Source organism: Hemicordylus capensis, chromosome 5 (genome assembly GCF_027244095.1).
Source record: "Hemicordylus capensis ecotype Gifberg chromosome 5, rHemCap1.1.pri, whole genome shotgun sequence".
Taxonomy (NCBI): domain Eukaryota; kingdom Metazoa; phylum Chordata; class Lepidosauria; order Squamata; family Cordylidae; genus Hemicordylus; species Hemicordylus capensis.
The window spans coordinates 29,257,417-29,278,682 of record NC_069661.1 but is presented as its reverse complement, the minus strand read 5'-3'; the positions used below and the strand labels follow the sequence as shown (position 1 = coordinate 29,278,682).

At 44.2% G+C, this 21,266-nt stretch overlaps 1 long non-coding RNA gene across 1 annotated transcript; it reads left to right on the top strand.

Annotated features, from left to right (window-relative positions):
- The first annotated feature begins 291 nt into the window (after window positions 1-291).
- Window positions 292-15,562, top strand: LOC128328348 (uncharacterized). The gene is made up of 2 exons (XR_008309158.1): window positions 292-451; window positions 14,564-15,562. It is a non-coding gene; the product is annotated as an uncharacterized LOC128328348 (long non-coding RNA).
- The last annotated feature ends 5,704 nt before the right edge of the window (window positions 15,563-21,266 follow it).

Below are 21,266 nucleotides of genomic sequence, written 5' to 3'. Positions count from 1 at the left end.
AGGAATTCAGCTTCTTTGGGGCAGTATGCATTTAGCACCCCTTTTAAGTTGCTGCGCCTTTTACATAGCTGTGAGCATAGTAGCCTATGGGAAGATTTTACGACTAATTTTCTCTTGGATGGAGTATTGACTTAGTTAATGGTGAGTGATTAGGACTTAAAAGCAACCCTGCCCATTCCTTTCTAACTACTTGTAAGTCATTAATTTTTCAGCGATGTTGCTATCAGGAGCTGAAATAACTAGAAGCAATTTGAAAACTGAGCTGGAAACCTACAGACTGTAAAAGCCCTGCCTACATCAGCATGATGGAAATGAGCTTAGCTACTGATTCAGTTCCAGCAGAACATTTTTGAAGCTAAATAGCCATCTTATCATCAGAGAGATACTCGACTTTCATAAAGGAAAAATATAGAATAAAAATCCCAAATAAAGAGGATTCTCAACTTCCCAGGTAAGCCATTTATTAAACAGATCAAATTTTAGCTTGATGCATAAAATGGTTGTTTAGCTTTCAAAGCCCCAGCACTGAATGGCAAATCAACAGCTAAAAATGGCAATCCCCCCCCCGCCCATTTCTTAATGGGCAGGATGTGCTTTTAAAATGCCCAGGGAATAGTTTCCAAACATATTTTTGATTTTTCTTTTCTTTGTTTAAAAGAGAGAACACTGCTCGCTTTGGGTTTTTTGTCAATAATTTCATTCTTTTTGGCCATTGAAGTTTATCCCTTTGGGAGTAGGATTATTGTCTCATAAACCAGTGAGCAGCTACTATTATCCCTTAATTACTAGTAATGGTGTGAAACTGAAAACCAATATTGTGTGGCATGTACTATCAATGCTATTATACCCTGCGCTTTCTGACAGGGAGATGGATTCAGATTTAATTTTTCAGCTCTGCTAGAGCTAAACAACTCACTCTGCAATGTACATCACTTTAGAAATATCAGGAGCCTAATGGTCTTGATCCTACAAACCACTTCACTGGTGCAGCAGGCTTTTTGGATTGGGAAGCAGAGTCCCAATGATAGTCATGCAAATGCAGCAGAAGGAGAACAAAAATAAAGGAATACTTGTATGCAGACCTCGGCGGGGGGGGGAAGGAAGATGTGGAAAACAAATCTGGGAATGCAATGATCGATTGATTAAGTGCCTCAAGTCGGTGTCGAGACTAAGCAACCACATAGATAGATTCTCTCCAGGATGATCGGTCTTCAGCTTGGCCTTTAAGGTCTCTCAATGGTGCATTCATTGCTGTCATAATTGAGTCCATCCACCTTGCTGCTTGTCGTCCTCTTCTTCTCTTTCCTTCAACTTTTCCCAGCATTATGGACTTCTCAAAGGAGCTGGGTTTTTGCATAATGTGTCCAGAGTATGATAGTTTGAGCCTGGTCATTTGTGCCTCAAGTGAAAATTCTGGATTGATTTGTTCTATTATCCATTTGTTTGTTTTCCTGGCTGTCCATGGTATCCTCAAAAGTCTTCTCCAGCACCAAAGTTCAAAAGCATCAATACTTTTTTCTATCTTGCTTCTTCAAAGTCCAGCTTTCACATCCATAGAGTGTCACGGGAAAAACCATTGTCTAAATGATTCTAATCTTTGTAGGTATACACACGTCACGGCATCTAAATATCCTTTCCAGGCCTTCATTGCATCCCTACCAAGTGCTAGTCTGTGGCGTATTTCTTGACTGCTGGATCCTTTACTATTGATGGTTGATCCTAAAAGGCAGAAGTTATCCACCACTTCAGTGTCTTCAAATTTCCTTTTCCACGTAGGGCTCCAATCTGCATTGGATGATCTTGAGCATTATTTTGCCAGCATGTGAAATTAAGGATATTTTGTGATGGTCTGCACAATCTGTTAGGTCTTTCTTTGGTATGGGTATGTAGACTGACCTCTTCCAATCTGTTGGCCACTGTGTTGTTCTCCAAATCTGATGGCATAGTTTGTGTCAGTCAGGGTTAGAGCCTTGACTGACACAATTAAATAGTACTGCTGTTATAATGACGTATGGAGTGCAATCCAGACAGAGTTCAGCACTTTTATGTCTGACTGGTTTTAATGGAAAAGATTAATGCATGGCCTTAGTGTTAGTGATGTTGCTTGAACTCATATTTCCTGCCTTGGGAATATGAATATCAGCAACTCACAATGCTCACCTCCAATATGAGGTGAGACTTACAGCTCCAAAAGCTTTTCTAATGCTCAGATTTAAATTAAGGTTGACACTTTCACTTTCAAAAAAAGTGAAGTTTGAAATGAATTTCAAGTTTCACAATGCGAAGCATATGAGGAGATCTAAACAGCAGGGCTGGGCTTGCTACGGATGTACACAAAACGTGATTCAGCATCCGAATCGCAGCACAATCCCTTTAAAACTGAGGGCTTCCACTGCCCCTTTAACATGGAGGAGTGCAGGTCCATCGTTGCTCCTCTTCTTGCCGCCACCATTGCTGTACTCGTGGCCCTCCCCCCAGCTATCAGTGCACACCGGCAGTTCTCCCACCCAGCTGCCCCCATGTGCATGGCAGCCATGTGAGTGAAATTGCCATGTGCTGGCAGCTGTGGGGAGAGCACCACTGATGCACACAGATAGCTGGGGGAGCTCCACGATTACGACAATGGCAGCCAGAGGAGGAGGAGGGATGGACCTGCTCTCCTCCATGTTAAAGGGGCTGCAGAAACTCTCCATTTTAAAGGGATTGTGCTGCAATTCAGACTCTGAATGGCATTTCGGCACATCCCTAGTGCTTCGAATATCTGGCGCTGAATAATGGCGCTTCGGAGCTGCACAGAGGTGGCTCAACAACACGCCCATCTCTGTGCAGTGTGGCATGCATCCAGTACAAAGGGCCTTATTTACCAAAAGCAAAAACGTGTACCACCCCAGCAATGGCTGGGAAGGCACCCGGAGCATGTGGAGATGTGTGCATTGGGATTGCTGTGTAGTGTAGCCCTTTCACTTTCCCGACAGAGCTCTATGGGGAAAGGACGACACCTCTCTGCATTCCCCTGATCACACCAGAAGGACTGATTACTTGATGGTTACCATCACTGATCTGATGATTATAGCTACATCAGGTCTAGGTCACCTGGGCAATAACCATTTTGGCTTGACCTGTCAGGCAATTACTGGACAGAGGCCAGAATTGGATAGAGCACAGGTTTGCCTAGCCATGGGCTAGACCAGGGTTTCTTAACCTTGAGCCCCCAGATATTGTTGGACTACAACTCTCAGAATCCCCAAGCAAAAGCCATCGCAGCTGAGGATTCTGGGAGTTGTAGTCAAACAACATCTGGGGGCCCAAGTTTAAGAAACCCTGGGCTACCTCCAGTTGAGGCAGGAGGTAGCAGGGCAGGCAAGCAACCAGGGAAGCTAACAAACTGGGAAAAGGCAATGAGAGTATAGAAGAACAGGCATGAATACCTGGACAAACAAAAATCTAGCTGTTGCCTAGAGGCCTGACCCAGGAAGAATTTACAGGCAGGCTAGGTCAGGATGAAGATGAACCAATGGACTGCCTCTGTGGAGCCATGCAGAAACCTGGGAGAACGGCCCTGTCCCTTTTTCTTCTGACAGTCAAATTCACTAAAAAGGTCATCAGGTAGAATTCCAACCAATGCTGACAAGCATTTGCCTGTTTTCAAAGGACTGTGCATATGATCTCTGGCCAATCTTTACAACTGCCCTCTAAAGTAGGCCAATATTATTAACCTCTTCTTGAAGGTAAAGAGTTGAGATAAACATAGCACACCTAAGGCCTCCTAGCAAATTAATGGCTGAGATAAGATTTGAAACCAGAACTTGTGGAGGAGTAGCAAGTTGCTTTATACCAAGCCAAACCATTCATCCATCTAAGTCAGTATTGTCTGTGCTGATTGGCAGCAGCCCTCCAAGGTTTCAGGCAGCAGTCTTTCTCAGCCCTTTCCGAAGATGCTGCCAGGGGTTGAACCTGGAAACTTCTGCATGCAAATCCGATGCTCTACCACTAACCTACAGCTCCATCCCAATTCCTAGCCACTCCAGCTCTCTCAGGGGTGTGCAACAAGTTAACGCATGTGGGCTTCTGTGCATGGCATTGGAATTCACCTGAAACTTTAGTACACACTGAGGCTATTCACACGCATATGCAAAACCAGGCAAAGGGAGCCCAGCTTGGTTTGCAAGTCCATGTGAGCCGCTGGGATCGGGCCCGGCAGCTACATGACGGCAAACCCGCCTAAGTAGCCTCCCTTTAAAATGAGGTTAAGGAAGTGAGTGCTCCCTTAACTCCATTTATTTGCTTGTGTGTTGCGGCTGGCACACTTGGAAGGGGGATCCCAATAATGCACCATGCACTCATACGGTGCATTATTGGAGCACCGGGGGCAGGGGCGGGGTGGTGCGTGGCGGCATGTCCTGGCACCCCAACCCTTGGAGCTGCAGGGAGCAGCCGCCAGTTGTCTGGGCGGGCATCTGCAGGGAGGGTAAGTGCAACCTGCTCTCCCTGCAGACCACCCCAGAACTCTTCTCACTGATTGTGAGAAGAGCTCCACTGACGGAAAGTCACATCCATCATGTGCAGAAAGGGTTGTGAGAACTGTGGCCTTCCCTCATGCCATTTTCTGTGTGAACACTGCCAAGTTCTATCAAACAATCGCCTGAATGTGCAAAATTCCAGTAGCAGATTTGCTGTCACAGATTGTTCTGGCTCATCATTCTGCCGTAGTGTTTAAATACTTGAGGAAAGCTGGGATATGAGGTGATGTGTTCTCATGTTGTTATCCACAGAACTAATTTGTGGAATCAGTCTAGCTTTGCTCCAGAGACACCAAGCTGATTTTAACATGCCTTTTATCCCTTTCACAATAGAGTCTTCTGTTCCTAGAGCTATGACCAAAATAAAATACAAAGAAAAAAACCAGGAAGATGCTGTTTTTTCCACAGTCGATCCTTTCTGAAAGTATCCAATCTTTATTTCTTACTCACTCATTTGGCTCCGGCAGCAATGCTGTGATTCATATTGTATAATGTGATTTTGGCAGATTTCTCTCTCACAAAATTGATGTTTCTTTCCATAGCTGTTAGCGAACTTGTTATTCAAATTCAAAACATTATTATATTTCTCTTCCCACGTTTTCTCCCTGTCCTCCATTCCAAATCAAATCTTATCAGCATCCTGACTTAGACTCCATCTCTTTTAGAGTACTCATGTGTTATAGACCTCGATGCCTACAAAATAAACCAAGACAATACATTTATACAGAAAGGTAGTTTCACAGTTAAAACTACAGTTAAGCCCAGTTCAGATGATATATGGAACCTGTGGACCTGTGGTTCCATGCTCCCCGCTCCCTGCTCTCCAGTCTGCATTCAGACATTCTGGAGAGCATCCTCTCTGTGGTAAGCAAGACTACAGAGAGGCAGGGTTGCTGGCTGTGCAGCCTTCCTTCTTTCCTGAAGGACAGCCTGAACAGCCAATAACAGCCAGAGTGAGGGAGGAACTTCCTCCCTCAACTCCAGTTTCAGGCAATGGCTAACTGCAATTCCGGGATGAGACATACTTCGGTCACCACCAACATGCAGTTTACAGCGGTCTAACTTAATAAAAACCAAAGGTAACAAATGAGTTAGGGTCCTTTCCCCCTTTTAATTCCATTTCCCCAGGTCTGGATGTTCGGCTAGCGAAACTGTAGGTGAATGGACCTCCAGTTTAGTGTTTTGTCTGAATCCAGCCAATGTCTATAACACCTTCCTGTACATGTAAGCAGCCTTTTGTGTGTGTTTCTGATGCAGGTGTCCATCTCTACTGCCATCGTCCTCACAGTGCTCACCAGGTTCTGTTGAAGTGTCAGGTACCAGATATGAGAGAGAGGAAAGGAATGAGAAGAAGGGAAACTTGATGCTTGTTTTCAAACGCCCTTTAGACATGCAAAATGCCAGTATTTTGGATTCAGTGCACAAAGTTAATATATTGATTGGCTACTTTTTCTGGTATCTCTGCTCAATACCAACTTGTATTCATGTGAGTAATTATTATTCATGTGAATACCGCAAGAAGAAATGAGATTCATGGCTAAGAAGTTTAGAGATTTTCTTTGAACCAGGCCCATAGATGACAGCGCAAGAGGAAACACGGTATTGTAGCATGTCTCACAAGCAAACAAATGATGTATTTTTGTAAATCAGTACATTGCACAGTAAATGTTTTATTTGGCAACATTTCACCATTTGCCATTCCACACATGTCTTCTTATTGAACAGGACATAAAGGTGATTCTCTTTCAAAGTACTGGGATGCTGTCCAAGACACTAATGAAATCTCCTGGAATTTATGCACTTCAGTAGATGTAATTATTTGGTTTGAAACCATATAGACAAGGCTTTTAGGGTCTCTTTGCACAGAACGTTGTCCAGGGCTCTCTGTATACCACATGCATCGTAATGAGACCCTGTGCTAGTCTTATATGTCTATACATCTGTTTCTGATAGTAGTGGGGGCACAGGCAGTATAGTTACCACTTGTGACAATATTTAAGTGTAATGTTGATGAAGAACTATCAGAGAAGCTATTCACATGACCGCACAAAAGCGTGCTGGACTGCATTAGCCTGCTTTTGTGCGGTCATGAGAACCACCAGGCTAGTCGGCGGGCCTGGTGGTTCTCTGGTGGCTAGCCCGCCTAGAAACCCTTACCCCTAAATGAGGTTAATGGAGCAAGCACTCTGTTAATCTCATCCTTTTGACCGTGTGCCAGCCGCGGCTGCCTGCAGGACAATACATTTATACACAGTTAAAACTACAGTTAAGCCCAGTTCAGATGAAATATGGAACCAGTGGACCTGCAGATCCACGCTCCCAACCCCCTGCTCTCCAGTCTGCATTCAGACGTTCTGGAGAGCATTCTCTCTGTAGTCAGCAAGACTGCAGAGAGGCAGGGGAGCTGGCTGTGTAGCCTTCCTTCTTTCCTGAAGGACAGCCTGCACAGCAAATAACAGCCAGAGTGAGGGAGGAACTTCCTCCCTCAACTCCAGTTTGAGGCAATGGCTAACTGCAACCCCGGGGATGAGATACTTCGATCACCACCAAAATGCAGTTTACACACTTGCGCAGTGCCTTCCTGGGGTTTGGGGGCTGGGGTGCCGCATGGCGGCGCTCCTCTTCCCCTGACCCTGGAGCTCCCCATGGCGCCGTGGCTGGGCACAGGAGCACCTGACCGGAGCAGCCGTTCGTCTGGGGAGCCAATCCAGCCGCCCAGCAACGAGCAACTGCTAAGGCCCCGCTGAACCCCGTCTGGCGCTTCACACAGGTTGTGTGAAGCGCCTCATAATGTTGATGAAGAATGAAAACTGATTCAGATCAGGCTCAAGCTGTTGTCATTGGGGGATGAATCTATTGGGGGATAGTGCCATATAACTCAATGGTAGAGCATCTGCTGTGTATGAAGAAGATCCCAGGCATCTCCAGGTAAGGCTGGGAAAGACACCCTGAAGCATTAGAATGCTACTGTCAGTCACTATAGACAATACTGAGCTTGATGCAGCAGTGGTCTGGAAGTGGTGGTTAGTCAAAATGGCTATATGGAACAGGGTTGTGTATTACATCCATGTGATAACTGGGACCAATTCAAAGTGTGCCATATTGCACACTGAAAACATTGCCTGATAGGGCCTGATCCAAGCAGATCCAGTAGAAGGATGTCTGATACACCCTGTATCAGTTCAGAGGGCTTACCTTGTGGTAATGCACTGGCAATCTTTCCAGAATCTGGCTATCTCAATAGGTAGCTGCAGTGCCCTTTAAATCTTTTCTAGCCGGGCAGCTGGCTAATAATGCTTTACGTAAGGACACAATGTGGTCATTCACACAATCAAAAATGGTGTTCTCTCCGGATTTAAGGGCTGTGTGTGCTCCCAATTTTTGGTTGTGTGGAAGCAAGGTAAGAAGAAAACCTGGGTAGAAGTGACTGTGTGGAAGCAAGGTAGAAAGAAAACAGCTTCCACACAATCACTTCTACCCAGGTTTTCTTCCTACCTTGCTTCCACACAACTGAAAATTGGGAGCACACACAGCTTCCAAACCTAGAGAGAACACAGTTTTTGATTGTGTGAATGACCTTCCTGTCGTGATATTGCTTTTAAGCCTCCCGGTCGGGGGTCTTCTCATGAGTAGCTGCGGCACGGAGCTGCGCCGTGGCTACTCACGATCCATAAAACCGGGTTTGCAGAGCACTCGCTCTGCAAACCCAGTTTAAGGGACGGTTTACTTGAGCGAGTTACTTGCTCTTGAACCACCGGGATCGCAGCCGAGCCCGGTGGTTCACATGGACTGCAAAAATTAGGCTAGGCTCCCTTAGCCCGATTTTTGCAGTCTGTGTGAATAGCCCCAGTGTATGTATGTATTTAATTAATTAACATATTTTTATACTGCCCAAACCTCACATCTCTGGGCGGTTTACAACAAAATAAAACCAGGAAATAAAACTTTAGTTAAAAACACAAACAAAAAAATTAAAACACAACAATTTAAAATTTTTAAAACAATATTCTAAAACAACATTAAAACAATTACAACAAAATTAATTAAATGCCTGGGTGAACAGATGCGTCTTTAAAGACTTTTAAAAAGCTGTCAGAGATGGAGAGGCTCTTATTTCACTAGGGAGTGCATCCCAAAGCCTCGGGGCAGCAACGGAGAAGGCCCGTCCCTGAGCAGCCGCCAGACAAGTCGGTGGCAAATGCAGACGGACCTCTCCTGATGATCTCAATGGGCGGTGGGGTTCATGACAAAGAAGATGGGCCCTTAAATACCCAGGGCCCAAGTTGTTTAGGGTTTTATAGGTTATGACCAACATCTTGTATTTTGCCTGGAAACATATCGGCATATGTAGTGCTATAAATTCCAGCAAGGCTTCTGCATGTTCAAAATCATTCTATAATGGTTACTCACAAGTAAGTTCCATTCAGCAAAACTCTCATACAAGGTTAATCAAGCGTTTCCTCCTTGCACATTCAAACTGTTTTTTGCTTCTTGTTCAGAAGACTGAATGATTAGTAATGCCCATTAATTAGCTTCTGTTTCCCAGGGGGTGGGGGTTAATTACTTGAATTAGTTTTCTGTTTTGCTTTTATAGCCAACCTTTTCTATAAACCATCATCACTTCGAAAAAAATGTGGCAGTTCCAGAGACAAGGGATAGTGTGAAAGAAACTAGTCCATCATGAAGAAAACCAAAGCACAAACCACCAGGAAAACTCCTCTGAACAAGTATTATTGAAACAAATAGGATCTTGGATTAGCAGTGTTACAAACAGATAACGTTTCTGTGGATTGATTTATTATTATTTTTATTTATTAGATTTCTATACTGCCCTTCCAAAAAAGGCTCAGGGTGGTTTACACATAGAAATAATAAATAAATAAGATGGATCCCTGTCCCCAAAGGGCTCAAAATCTAAAAGAAACATAAGACAGACACCAGCAACAGTCACTGGAGGTACTGTGCTGGGGGTGGATAGGGCCAATTACATAGGAAGCTGCCATATACTGAGTCAGACCATTGGTCTATCTAGCTCAGTATTGTCTTCACAGACTGGCAGCGGCTTCTCCAAGGTTGCAGGTGGGAATCTCTCTCAGCCCTATCTTGGAGATGCTACCAGAGAGAGAACTTGGAACCTTCTGCTCTTCCCAAAGCGGCTCGATCCCCTGAGGGGAATATCTTACAGTGCTTACACTTCTAGTCTCCCATTTGTATGCATCCAAGGCAGACCCTGCTTAGCTAAGGGGACAACTCATGCTTGCTACCACAAGACCAGCTCTCACATGACCAGTTACTCTCCCCCTGCTAAATAAACCGAATCACCACATTTAAAAAACATTTAAAAGATGCCTCTTTGCCCAATTAGCAGGATTCTATAAAGTCAATATGCTATTAGAAATTGTCTTAAACATTAAGGCTAGAGGAGGCTATCCCTTATAAGGACCTTAAAGAAATATGATTAAAACAGTCGGAACATTCCTGGTTAACTTCCCAGGATCCCAGTTTGGAGAATGACAGGACTGAGGATTATAGGAAGCTAACTTCAGTCTCCCTGGGTCATCTTTACTACTAGCAATTCCCTAGGATTCCAACATATTATTTGCTGCTGTTGAATGGTGAGTGTACTCTAACAAGTGTTTATTTTACCCAGCTGCATCAACAAATGTTACATCTAGGGAAAAGTCTGAAAACCTTATGCCCACTTTCTGGAAAACATCCTGGAGCTAGTGTTCTGCATGCAGTCTAAGCGGGTTCAGCAAAGTTATCATAATTCATTTGCAAAGGAGCTGATTTCTCTTACAAATGCTCTGAATTGATATAGCATGCTCAGCACAGAGAAAAATCATTTTAATTGCCAATAATATTGCCTAAGAAATATTAGTGAAGATGGAACCTTCATTGGTCTATCAATGGCTACTAGTCTGGTGACTATATGCCGCCTCCTTAGCCTTAGAGGCAAGATGCCTCTAAATACCAGTTGCAGGGCAGCAAGAGCAAGAGAAAAGGCATGCCCTCACCTTTTGCCTGGGGGCTTCTCAGAGGCATCTGGTGGGCCATGATGTGAAACAGGATGCTGTACTAGATAGGCCTTTGGCCTGATCTAGTAGGGCTGTTCTTATGTTCTTAAACCTCGTGGGCAAGCCAGAGAAAAGATTTCCTCTTTAACACAGGTTTTCCTTCTGCTGGAAGGTTTCAGCTTTTTAAGGATAGGAGTACTGACAGGTATGGTTTTCACGATCTTTCTTTTTATACCGCTTTAAATGTATTTTCCCCAAGGTGGCCTGCAGAGATAAATATAAATAAAAACCACACTGAGCGATTTAAAAAGGACATTTAAAACCGATTTGCATAAGAATTCAGTTTATAATCATCAAATGCTTTATGAAACAAATCATTTTCAGATCTCATCGAAAACTGGGATGGGGGGACTTGACAGATATCCTGGAGAGGGAATTCCACAACTGCAGGTCATTTGGGCAACCAGAATTTCAGAGAAGTGAAATTTGAAGCAAATTTCAGAGCTCCTCTCCAAAGTTTAGATTTCTGAGAAATTTCAATTGAGTTTCTATACATCTAAATGCTTTCTATAAGGCAACTGAAAGACCTTTCTAACTGCAGAACCACTACTGAAATGGTCTGTTGATACCCAGTAGTCAGGTCTGAGTTAATGGTGGTCCACAAAGCAGGGCCTGTGAAGCCAGTTCTAGGCTTTTGGGGGAGGTCCATTTGGGTACAAGAGGTCCCTAAGCTAGCCTAGTCCCAGACCTTTAGATTAGTTAGCCCTTTTGTCATATAAAGTGAACAGGGCGGGGGGCGGCGGGATCCCCATTGTTCTAATCATAAGTTGTATCATACCTGGAGGAGTGAAACTTAGCAACAGTAAAGAAAGTGACTGACATGCTGTGCAACCATATGAGGACAAAGCAAGATCTCCATCCTTGCAAGGAGCACAAAACTGTGCATGATGTTCACAGCACTGGGTGTGTGTATAGGTGAAAGTGATTTTTGCTTTTATCCCCTGCCTGCAAAAGCCCTTATTGTGCCCAGGGATATGTCCATGAGGGCTGCATGACACTCATGAACATACTCCTGGAACAACAACAAAAAAGGCTTCTGCCAGCAGGGGAAAGAAGCAAAAATGGCTTCCCCCTCTGCCTGCCCACTGCCCAGTGCTGCAAAGCCTTTTGTGCTGTTAGTAATCTGGGAGTACTTCTGGACCCAAACCTATCCCTGATTTCTCAGGTTGAGGCAGTGGCCAGGAGTGCTATCTATCAGCTTTGGCTGATTCTTCGGCTACGTCCATTTCTGGAGATAAACAACCTTAAAACATTGGTGCATATGCTGGTAACATTCAGGCTTGACTACTGCAATGCACTCTATGCTGGGCTGCCTTTGTACACAGTTGGGAAACTGCAGTTCATACAAAATGCAGCAGCCAGGTTGGTCTCCAGGGCTGCCCAAAGAGATCATATTATACCCATTTAAAAAGAAGTACACAGGCTGCCAATAAGTTTCTGGGTGAAATACAAAGTGCTGGTTATTCCCTATAAAGCCCTAAACATCCTGGGTCCGAGGTATTTCAGAGAACGCCTTCTTCTTCATCAACCCCATCACCTGTTAAGATCATCTGGGGAGGTCTGGTTCCAGATGCCACCGGTTCGGTTGGTGGCGACTTGAAACCAGACCTTTTCGAGAGCTGCATCAGGCCTCTGGAACACCCTTCCTAATGAAATGATAGTTTCCCCTTCTCTGAATGTTTTTAAGAAGGACCTAAAAACATACCTGCTTAGTCAGGCTTTTAGTTTATAGTTTAGTTTATAGTTTATAGCTTAGGTTTTAGAGTTTTTACTGTATTTTAAATTGTTTTAACTATGTTAATGTCTTAATGGTTTTATATTGTGAACCACCCAGAGACTTTTTTTGTATAGGGTGGTATATAAATGTACTAAATAAATAAATAAATAATTAGTTACTTGTGAGGGCAGAGCTCTTGCTCCACCCTTGTAAGGCTGCACAGCATGTCAGCATACCTGCCAACATGTCCCTCCCTATTTCCCCATCCAGGTGAATGGGGAAATAGGGGCATGTTGGCAGGTAGGCATCAGCCATGACCTTTCACACAGTACTTAATTGATGTGCAGAATTCCTGATTCCAGTTGTAGTGAAGGCCAAAAAACCTAGATGCAGTGCTGGCTGACACTGTCTGAGGTGGCTCGAAAATGCCACTGGTCATACCCCCAGCACTCATGCACTCACAACAGGGGACGCGGCCAGCATCTCTAGCAAAAGAGTGAAAGGAAGCCATCAAACTGGCCAGCTGGGAGATGCTAGGAGACAGCTCATCCAGGCTGGCATGTGGGGGTGCGGGGATAATCTGGAGGCTTCAGGGAGAGGCAAAGCAGGTGATATGGTGCCCGCAGGATGGCCACCTCTACCTAGATGGCTTCCAAAATGGATTAAACCACAAAGGATGGCTCTTTCAGTTGTTTAGCTACAATATTCAAATGGAGCCTTCAAGTTCCAGAGTTAAAATGCCTCTCTGGCTTCCTTGTAGAACCTGCTTGGCCACTGTGGGATGACGATGACTATTTATATACCACTTTTCAACAAAAATTCCCAAAATTGTTTACTAGTGAAATAAGATAAATAAAGATGGATCCCTGTCCCCAAAGGGCTAAGAGAGACACCAGCAATAGGCATTGGAGGGATGCTGTGCTGAGGCTGGATAGGGCCAATTGCTCTCCCCCTGCTCAGTAAAGAGAATCAGCACTTTAAAAAGGTGCCTCTTCGCTCAGTTAGCAGGGAAAACGGGCTTCTGGACTCGATGAACCTTCAAGGCTGATCCAGCAGGGCTCTTCTTATGTTCTTATCTCTGGTAAAGCGAACCTTAAAACACATTGCTAGGCCATGAGGCGAGTCTCACGATCGATGAGACCCACCTTCAGAGGGTTTGTGGGGAGAGTGGGCTTAGCCCACACTCCCCGCAGATGATTCCCAGACAGCCCAGGATGGCCATATAGCCCTCCCACACGACTGCTGGCTCCATCACGGAGCAGGGATCGGGGGCCGTGTGCCCCCTGGAAGTTCCAGGATGCCCCGTGCGAGCATGCGGTGCATTCTGGAGAGACCCCCCCCCCCCCGGGTCGGGAGGCCTGTTCCAGCCTCCCGCTGGGGGTCTCCTCGTGTGTTGCTGAGCCGTGGAGCCGCACCATGGCAATACAGGATCAAAAAGACGGGATTCCGCTAACCTCGACTAAGGGGAGGGGGAATTAGAAGAGTTTGCTGCCGGGAGCCTCTCAGCTCCCGTGTCAGCAGATGATCAGCAAAAAGTGGGCTAAGCTCCCATAGCCCGCCTTTTGCTGATCGTGAGAATCTCTTCCATGTGTAAGTAGCCATAAAGACTCCAGGTAAGAAGTTTGCTTTCCTGACTTGCTAGGTCTTTCTTTATATGCATAGCTGGATGATACAGACAGATGTGGCCTACCTTGAGAAAAGTCCCAACTAATTATTTTTCAAAGTGCTCTTAAAAATGTGTTGCAGCCAACTGTAAGGCATTGCTTAATTAAAAAGTGCCAGAGAAAACACTCAGCAGGTGGGTAGCTGAGCACACACTGACTACAGGAATAATGGGTACTTAAGCCTCTCTCACAAGCAGAGCCCTGCTCAACAACAGCAAAGATTAAAGCATTTCATCCCCCTGTTAAATGCACTCTTTACTTTTTCATCTTCCTTAAAACTTAGCAGATGAGACTTATCAGTCTATTTTGATTGCAAATATGAATATGCTGTGCTCTTCTGTTTTCCTTTCATCATCCCTCCTCCAAAGCAGCAAACAATAGCACAGACTACCATCTTATTATTGTGTATGTATGAGGCACACCTGCAGTGTATACATACATACATACAAGCATACATACATCTACAAGTCACTTTTTCTGACATTTTGCCAACTGAGCTGAGTACTCATGACACAATTTTCAGAGATTTGTGTATGGGCACGCCATAGATTTAAACTGGTTTAACTTTCATTTCCTCTCCCTCAGGATCCCAGGAACATAGGAAGCTGCCATATCCTGCATCAGACCATTGGTCTATCTAGCTCAGTACTGTCTTCACAGAAGGTTACACGCAGGAATCTCTCTCAGCCCATCTTGGAGAAGCCAGGGAGGGAACCTGAAACCTTCTGCTCTTCCCAGAGTGGCTCCATCCCCTGCGGGGAATATCTTACAGTGCTCACACTTCTAGTCTCCCATTCATATGAAACCAGGGTGGACCCTGCTTAGCTAAGGTGACAAGTCATGCTTGCTACCACAAGACCAACTCTCCTCTATTGTTCTGTTGGGGTGGGGGGCTAGGATGAGAAATATGTGGCTCTGGTTTTTCATCCTTATGAAACTACGGTTCCCAGGATTTGGGGGAGAAGGCCGTGACATGACAAATAAAAGCAAGTTAAGTGTGTTGACATGTGCATATGTATATACTTATCTGGTAGTGCTATCATTGCCTGTGTTTCATATGCTTCTGTTTCATAGCATAGAAAAGTACTTTGATCACTTAAAATATATTGTTTTTTGATTAACAAAAAAATTGGAAACTATCCATCAAAACATCAATCATATGTTTGCTCAGAAGATTCCATATGTAGACCAAATATGTCCATGTGGCTCTGAACTGGTGGAAATTGCTCTTTTTACCGTGATCTGTGAAAAACTCTTATACTACTTGTTTTAGTAAATACAGCAGGATGTTGGGTTGATTCTTATGTATATTATCTTTTGGCTGCTCAGAATTCATATAATATTGCTAAAAATTTGCATTTCGGCTTGTAGAATCCATCGTGAAATAACTTTACACTGCATCAATGTCTGATAATGTTGACTAAATATTGTAGATTAATGGATATAGCAGCAGCAACAACAACAATAATTAATAGTAATTTGTAATAGTAATTTGTTTGGTATTTGAGAGCAGTATGCTCCATTATATTTTATTGTATCTGTATTGTATTGCTGTTCTAAGACTGTAAATAAAATCTGATCTGATCATATGTTTGGCTTGTTTGCTTGCCCTGGCATAAATAGGTAGGTATGTAGCACTTCAAGCAGTACCTGGGAAAGGCTGAAGATAGCTCTCAGAAGCATGACCAGCACTGTTCCCTTATGCATGCATTACGGGTGTGTGAAGCAGCTTTGTTTCTGATTTGGTGGGCCACCTTGGCAGGTCAAAGGGGCCCCCAACTTGCTTTTGGGGTGGAGGTTCTTCTTTGCTTCAACCCAATTTGGTTGCTTCTATTTGGATTGAATCTGTCTCCCTTTCCTGCCATTCCACTGACACCTTTTGGTACTTATCAGACCAGGCAGGAGACAGGCTGGCAGATTCCCAGCAGTTACGATGCAACAGCTCACCTGTGGTATCACTTTTTAAAAGAGACTCTCTTGGTGTATTTTCCACTTTTAATTCTTCTAGAGCCCTGTGAATGGCATAGCGGCTCTTGGGAATTGTAGTCCTTTGGAGAGGCCTGTTGCAATGACTACAACCCTGGAAAAGACTACAGTTTCCAGGAGCACCTGTACTTGACTTGGGCATATATTTGGCTGCAAATAGCTCAAGCCAAATCTGCACAATCCTTCTGGTACCCTGCATAGGTGATTCCCACCATTCACCTGTACAAAGTACTGTGCTGTTCCTCATGCTGGTGGAATCCTTGAAGAAAAACAGAGGCCTGGAGAGCCCCAGTAACATCTGAAAAGGCATGAAGGGAAACAGCTCTGTTGTGAAAGTTCTTTCTCCATAGAGGAAAGGAACTGGAAAGGATTCAACTTCCCAGTGTCCCCCATATGCCTTCCTAGATATCATTGGGGCTCTGCAGGGCTCTGGATCTCTTTAAGATCCATTCATTCCATCAGCATGGGGAACGGAGCCCTGGAGAGCCCCACTGATGAAACAATGGGAAGCTGAATCCTTTCTAGCTTGTAGTTGAAGCCCTTATATTATTCTTTCCCTCTATACCTTTCCAGATATCGTTGGGGCTCCCCAGGGCTCTGTTTTTAAGGAGCCCCACCAGCAGGTGAATAGTACAGCACTGCATGTAGGTAAATAGCCATTTCCACAGCCACCTGGCCAGAAAGAAAATGTTCTTGAATTGCTAGACAACAACAACAACAGCAGACAACTATGTTCTTAAAACAGTAGGGCTTTACTCATAAAACACTATGGGGAAAGCCCTACTGTTTCAATATCATTGTTTTAAGTCATATTTGTTGTTGTTTGAACAGTGTGTGCTCTCTAGCAATTTGAGCACATTTTCTTTAGGGCCAGGTGGTTGGGGAAATTTGGCAAGCAGAGGCTATGTTGGTTCAAGAAGGTCTTTCCTAAGATGCATGTAATACTTGGTGCTGCACACTTCATACATGATGCAGACAGGAGACCTGTGCAAGAAAGAAACTTTATTTGAATGGTGCAACTCTTACAATACAAAATAAAATGCCTGCTGCCACAGGTTCTTATTCCTTGCTCGTTTGTCCTTTTGAACTACTTCTCTACATATATACTTGAGGAATGCTTTGATCCATACTTTGAGTCACTGGCTGACATCCCAACAAAACACCAGTGCGATGGGAGAAGCACTAGTGTTCCTGAAAAGTTCAGCTAACTCAGCTCCACTGCAGGCTCAATGTGGGAACAAATGCTGACAACCTCCCCTTCCCCAGGAAGTGCTCTGTACCACCTAAAAATACGTCCCTAGGGAACATATTCTGGGTGACACAAAGGGCTTCTGGGGAGGTTGATGAAACACTCTCTCTCTCACACACACACACACACTCACACTCACACACACACACTAGCAGCACTGCTTACATTAGTCTGTTATTCTTCAAAAGCACCAGTGCTTTGTTAGTTGGGTTGTTAGCAAATTTTATCACTGTGTATGGGTCTTGAGAAGGTACCTTAATGTGAGAGAGGGAAGGAAGTGATTTAGACAAGAGAAAGAAGGACTCTCCCAAGCTTGGTGTATAGCAGACAGTACTGAGAGGGAAGCCAAGAGAAAGACAGCAAGGTCATTCACACAATCAAAAACTGTGTTCTACCAGGGTTTGGGAGCTGTGTGTACTCTCAATTTTCAGTTGTGTGGAAGCAAGGTAGGAGGAAAACCTGGGTAGAAGTGATTGAGGCTATTCTCAGGGGAATCCCTGCCTGGGTTAGGCTGAGAACCGCTGGGATCAGGCAGTGCTGCCTAGCCCCGCTTTTAAACCCAGTTCTTGGCTGGGGTAAAGGGCTTGAACGAGCCCTTAGCCCATGCTCCAGGATCGTGTGTTCACTGGGGTTATCTTCAGCCCCAGCGGACACAGAGACGGGAGCCTAGAGCACCCATCTCTTTGGGGAATCCACCAATGCACTGCACGTCTCATGGTGTATTGTGGGATATCTGGAGGCCAGGACGCATCATCCTGGCCTCTGGAGCTCTGCACTGCAGTATGCAGAATGGATCATCTGGGAATGATTCAGCACGGATCATCTGTCGCTCTCAGTGACAGACAAGTGCTTATCTGGGGGGAAGGTGAGTCCCCCAGCCCTCCCACTGCCCCACTCACCCACCCGGTCATGTGAACAAATTCGTTGTGTAGAAGCAAGGTAGGAGGAAAGCCTGGTAGCTTTTCCTCCTACCTTGCTTCCACACAATCACTTCTGGTTTGCTTCGTGTTTAAGACTACGTATGCAGGGGAATTTCAAATACTTAGAAGGTCATAATAGACAGTAGTTGGGGTGCATTTGTCTTGGTAGCAAATGAGAGTGGATTCATGGTTTGTCACTGAAAATCTCATATGCTGCCAGAGAATCTACACTCAGAATGTCAGAAACAACAAAACCCAGTACCCCATGAGTTAGCAACTCATGGAGGTGGTTGGCATCCTCTGTGCACTACACCACCACTCACTCTGGGCCACCCCAGCACCCCCCAAGTGCAATTATGGGGCTTCTGAAACCTCCATTATTCCCTATGGATAAAAACCTTACAGTGGTGTTTGTTTTTGTTTGTTAAACCTCTTTTGCACCGCCCAGAGCCTTTGGATGGGACAGTCTAAAAATGTAATAAATAAAAGTAAACAGGAGGCTGGACTAGATAGGCCTTGTGACCCATTTTAAAAACCAGACTTTGGCTCTAGAAAATGCAATAAAATGATCTTTTCGGGTATCCTGAAAATGTACTTTCAGTTATCATTGAGAACCTTTCAGTTATCATACAGCTCTTACTGTATGCATCTAAAATAAGGGGTTCTAAGCCTATTTTGTCCAGTGACATACCTAAATACCATGCACACACTTACATGGGAGTAAGTCCCATTAAATACAGCTGCACTTACTTTTGGGTAAATATGCATTGCATTAATTGATTTATTGATCAATTAATTCCCACTATGCCCTCTGAGAGTGGAATGAGAGTGGAAACATTTCTTACACAGACACACACCTTGAAATTAGAAGGGAATTTATTCTAATGTATGACCACTGTAAAACCTGCAGTGGCAAAACAGACAATTTTAAAGCAGCCAACCCCCCGCCCTTTTTTTTAAACCCCATATCTGTAGTATTGGCTTGAAGCATTCAAATAGTGTGATTTACACTTACATTTTCCATCTGAGAGGACAATATGACTGTAGATATCTAATTAACTAGGAATCATTTTAATCCACTGTGATGATGGATAAGTAGGCATTATCCTACCATTTTGAGTTAATAGCATATTATGAGACCAATATGTATATCATGTTCTATAAAACACAGCATTAATTCTTCTCTCTCTCTCTCTCTCTCTCTCTCTCTCTCTCTCTCTCTCTCTCTCTCTCTCTCTCTGTGATAGACTATAGTCGCACCTGTAGGAGAACATTGCTAGGGACAAATGCACATGATCATGTTATAATGAATGCAGTCATCACAGAGTCCCCCTGGGAATTAACTCCAAGACCTTCAGGTGAAGTGCAAAATCGCTTTCGTTTTTGTACAGATGAGGATGCTGCAGAATTTTAAATAAGTTGATACTGAAATGATCAAGTGAAGAAAAACATTAGTTCCATGGAGAATTGCTGTAATTGTACTGACCCCAAAGGGTAACACATTAGGAAAATCAGGAAAGGCATATTCGGAGCAAAGAAACTTGTTCTGTATAAGCAGAAATGCTTTTTAATTTTTTATTTTGTTTTGTTTTATTTTTTGCCTTTCTCTGGTACCATCTGTTATGGCACTGGCTTACACTGACTTTCACAAGTACTTTGACAAGTACAAGCATGCATAAAGGAGTTTTGTGGCATCTTAAAGACTAATGCATTTTTGACGACATCAGTGTTTATGGACTAGAGTCCATTTCATCAGATACATGAAATGTTATCCTTAGTGCAACATACAAAAGTATGGAAGTGAAAAATGTAAACAGTGAGGCCAAGGACCCATGAAATGCAAGAAGTAGGAGTGCTTTTTAAAAATTATGTTGTATCACTGTTCAGATGTCTTTACACACGTACATATTTTGTGTGTGAGAATGACTGTACCTGCATTCATTCTAAACGTGAAATTGGGTATACAACCCCTACTAATAATATTTATATACTGCTTTTCAACAAGAGTTTCCAAAGCCTGTTCGGTTTGGCCCTGTTCAGTTCCTTGCATGACAAGCCTTGCCTCAGTTTGGCTTGAGGCCGAACTGGTTCGGGCCCGGTTCGAAAGGGGGGGGCGGTTCTACAAGTGTGTGTGTGTGTATATCTATCTATCTATCTATCTATCTATCTATCTGAATGAAAACTTACTGCCAGGTTGCAACCCAGGCATGCAAATTATTATTTTTTTTAACATTTCTATCCCGCTCTTCCTCCAAGGAGCCCAGAGCAGTGTTCTACATACTTGAGTTTCTCTTTCACAACAAACCTGTGAAGTAGGTTAGGCTGAGAGAGAAGTGACTGGCCCAGAGTCACCCAGCTAGTTTCATGGCTGAATGGGGATTTGAACTCGGGTCTCCCCAGTCCTAGTCCAGCACTCTAACCACTGCATCATGCTGGCTCTCTCAAATGGCCTGTGCATGTGTGCAGTGGCCTTCAGATGGCCACCATGAGCAGAGAGCGGGCTGAAAGGGCCTGAAAACAGACCCCAAGGGCTCAAAAATAGGCCAAAATGGCCCTAAAAAGACCAGAGAGAGGCTGGGGGGAAGTGGTAACCATTGGAGACCCCCCGCGGCAGCACTCCCCGGATGCCAAGATCCCATTTGTGTGGTTCAAATAACTGCAACATGACCCTGAATTAAACCCTAGGTTCCTTTCTTTCTTTTTTTGAGACCACCCCTGGAGGCGCTAAGTTTTCTTAAAAAATTTTTTTTAACTTGTAGAACCCCCTGAGCTGGTCCTGGGTTGGGGTTGGAGGTTCGGCTCAAGGTAGAGCCGAACCGGGCCCAGTTTGGCTCAAGGGCAAGCTATTGAACTGGCCCAGTTGGATGGTGAACCGGCTCGAGTGTACGGCTATCGTTTTAACTGACTATGGTTTTAAATTGCTTGAAGGTTTTCATTTTTAATCTGTTTTATGTTGTTCTAAACCTCCCAGAGATGGGAGTTTGGGGCGGTCTACAAATCTGATAAAGTCAATAATCAAATAAATAAATAAATCATGCCTGCATTCAGCATAACATGTGAAGAACTGTACCTGCATATGGATCTCTACCTGTCTACACAGTACACAGAAGCCTTGTTCAGACATTTTTCTAAA